Consider the following 3,773-nt stretch of genomic DNA (forward strand, 5'->3'; position numbering starts at 1 on the left):
CTTGCCAAGTCCCCTGGGGCTATGAGTCCCACCCCTCTGGGCCCCTGCCTTGTGCACCTGTTGGTGGCTGAGATGCCACCCAGGTCTGTCCAGTGGGTGAGAAATAGTATCTCAGTGCAAGTTTAATTGGCATTTTTCTGAATATGAAGATGTTTGAGTCGCTTCTCAAAGAGCTAAGAGATATTTGCATGGATTTTTCTGGAAACTCTCTATTCGTATGTTTTCCAGTTTTTCTGTTTTCTTCCCCCTGAGTTTTAGGAGCTCTTTATGTATTCAAGGAAACCAGCCCTTTGCCTCTAAGTGCCGCCCTCCACACCTTCCTTCCCTTCTCCCCCTTCCTCTCTCCTGTCCTTCCTGCGTCATGGCCACTGTCACGCCCCTCTTTCCCAGTGGCAAGGCTCCCCCCAGCTGTGTGATGGGAGGCAGGCACTGTGGAACTGAGGCACCTCCTTGTGGGGTCCTGGGCCTCCTCCATGCCCTTGGCTGACATGTTAGGACCTGCATGTCTGCGTGGTTTGCTCCTCTGCTTGGCAAAGGGGGACTGCCTGGTGCAGGGGGCTGCAAGGGAGGGTACCTGCTCAGTGCTTGAGCTGTGGGGAACCCCCAAGTTCACTCCCCTCCTTTTTTCAACTCTGCCTAGCCTCAGGAGGCCTGGGTCTGGCTTCCCCAGTTACATATGCCCCTGTCCACCTCTCCTCCTGTCACCTTAGGACTTTGATGGTATCCCTGTTATGCCATTCAGCTGCCCCCACCAACCCTGATTCCACATGTGCGAGGGTTCAGTACCTGCCTGTGAACAGCTGGGTTCAGTCAACGTCCAGGAGGGAAGAACTGGATGCAGGACCCCTCCCACAAGAGGCGCAGAGGGGCGAAGGTAAGCTTGTGAAGGGGCATCGGGGAGTCCTCCAGGAGGTCAGGCGTGCATAAGTAGGAGGGTGGCCAGATTTCCTGGAGGGACTGGCAGCTCCCTCCCTACCACCCACGCCAAGGAGGCCACGTTTCTGCCCGCATCCCTGTGGGAAGGCACCTGAGAGAGCCCTGGGAGCGGGAGGCAACATCGCTGAGCTGGTGCCAACAGGCGAGCAGAACCCCAGCCTGATGAACTTGGGGCACCATGCGCTCCAGGGGGCGCCAGTCCCAGAGAGCAGAATCTGGGCCACCCGCAGGTCTCGAGGTGGCAGGGCTCCGGACAGCGGGGACAACGCATAGGAGAAGCGCCTGGGCTGGGGGCCGGTGCACCTGAGGGCCGCCTTCGCCACGCCCACATGGTGTGCCTGCGCTAGGGCTGTTCACCTGGCTGGCAAGGCAGGTCCCGCGCACCCCAAGCACCTGCTGGCGGCGGTGGTGGCACTGGGGTACCTGCACCCCAAGGCCAAACCGCTTTTCAGTGGCTGTCCCTGTCCTGGAGCCACAGATTCTGGGTAGGGACCCAGGCCCCACGCTCTGGGCAGGGATGGAGACTGGATGAGGGCAGGTAGAGATTTCCTGGGAGTGCCAGGTGGAGGAGTTGTGCCTGAAGGAACTAGATATGCCTATTCCCTGGCTGTGCCCAGGCGCTCATGACCCCGGACTCCAAGCATTCTCGGAGCCGAGGGCAACGTCCTTCCAGCTGGAGCTGCAGCAGGCCTGAGCACAGCCAGCACCCCCCAGAGCCTGGAGGACCTTCCCAGGGACAGGAAGTTCAGGTACATGGCCCAGGTTAAGTCTGTCCTTGGCAGAGGAGCCATTGGAAATGAGCCTGAGTCAGCCCTGTGTGGTGGCCCACCTGTAATCCCAGCAGCTGTGGAGTCGGAGGCCAGTTCAAAGCCAGCCTCAGCAACTGAGAGAGATCCTACGTCAAATAAAAAATTAAAAAAGGCTTGGGAAACTTAGTACTTAAGCATGCTTGGGTTCAATCCCCAGTACCAAAAAAGAAAAAGAAACAAACAAACGAGGCTGAATTACTGAGAAGCAGATATGTCTGATGAACACAGCTTCCTCCCTCAAACCCAGGGACCTCCTCGTGGTGACCCTCTCCTGCATAGCCTGGCTCTGAGGGACGTAACTTTGGGTCTGAGACTGTCCTCATCACCTCTCTGTACTCAGGGAGGGTCCAGCTCACTGAGAGGCAAGAACCCCTTGAATTGGGGCCTTCCGGGAATCCCTGGGAAGGGCTCCTGCCTCCCTGTCATCCACTCTGCAGTTATCCTCATTTACCCCTTTCTTTGTATTTACATTGCTTTCTCTGACTTCCTGAGATAGATGTGGCTGATATTTAAGGCCAACATTCTGCCGGGTTGAACTTGCCATTGTGAAGCGGCCTTCTTTATCTCTGGTGTTTATATTTGCCTCCCAGGCTCTGTGTCTGTCGGGAGCCATTCTCACACGTGACTGGGTGACTCCCGGTTAGGGTCTGAGGCGCTCTGGCTGTGTCGGAGCTTTCCCGGCCCTCTCCTGTTGAGAGAACCTGTCCGTGTGGGGGTGTGACTGACCACTGACCCCGGAGGCCCAATCACTGACCCTGACCTTGGAGTGCGGCCCCCCCCTTCAACCTTCATTGGATGGAATTCTCCCCTGAATTTCTTGCTCCCCAATAAAAGGCTACTCCCTGGCGTGCTCGCTCTCTCTCTCCTGCTAGCCCTGAGTAATCCTTGCTGCCCTGCCTGGCGGTTAGTGGAGGGAACCAAAGAGGGGAGCCGTCTCGGACCTGGTCATAGAAAAAGGTAACTGAGTCTGTGTGTTTATTTCGATCTCGCTAGCTAATTTTTATGCCAAGAACCTCATTAATGAAACCATTGCGCTGGCCGCATGGTAGATGTGTCTTCTGGGGACACAGCTACACCTGCTCTTGGGGTGGCACTGGGTGCCTCTCTGCTCTCCAGGGAACCTGTGGACGTCTGTAGAGGACCCACTGGGCTGTCTCTCCAGGTGGAAACCATCTTCCTGGGGCGCCATCTTTCCATCCTTCCCAGGTGCCAAGCTCTGATGGAGTGCAGCTGAGACCACTTGCCCTTGGCCTGGCCTGCCTGTCTTGACACCCCTTCCAGATAGTCCCTTCCCGCCTTCCCACTCACCCAGGCCCCGACCCTGAACACTCCCGCAGATCTTGTCCCCTGTGGTCAGTTCACTCTTCTCACACTGAGGACATGTGGTCGTTCTGGTCACTGGTGTGGTCAATTGGTCACCCAGCTACCTCAGTCGTGGAGGGCAGAGACGCGGAGTCAACACACAGACACCGGGAGCTGGTGAGGAAGCTGGTTGGTGACAACCACGGTCTGCGTACAACAGCCCGTTTAAGCCAAATAGCATCTATAAGCCAATCATCTTATGCCTAATGTAACCACACTATGAGGAAGTTCTAAATGTTGCTGTCGTGGTGGAAAGCAGTCTGGAAGGATCTTGGTCCCTAGGGGAGGGGGCCTTATGAGTCGGGGGTTTCATGCCCTGAAGCACCTGACTCCTGGTTTCCTGGCCTGGTAGCCTGATAGCTTGGCAATGCTGACCGCAAGTGCTGAGGATGTGGGCTCACAGACGGCTCTCTGGAGCAGAGCACTCCACCCTGCAGCTGTTCCTGTTAGGCCTGAACGCGTCTAGGTTTTTCAAGCACTCCAAGTTGCTCGTAGCTGCTGGCTGTAAACCAAAAGTTATCCCAACAAGGGCAGGTGCATAGGGTCCAAAGTCTTCAGTTTCACCCTAACCCCCAGCCAGTGCAGGCACCCTGCTCCACAGTGAGGGTGGACTCAGTTGACACCTATCTCTCAGGTTCCTTGACCTCCTTACTTCCAAGATCCTCT

Source organism: Callospermophilus lateralis, chromosome 16 (genome assembly GCF_048772815.1).
Source record: "Callospermophilus lateralis isolate mCalLat2 chromosome 16, mCalLat2.hap1, whole genome shotgun sequence".
Classification (NCBI taxonomy): domain Eukaryota; kingdom Metazoa; phylum Chordata; class Mammalia; order Rodentia; family Sciuridae; genus Callospermophilus; species Callospermophilus lateralis.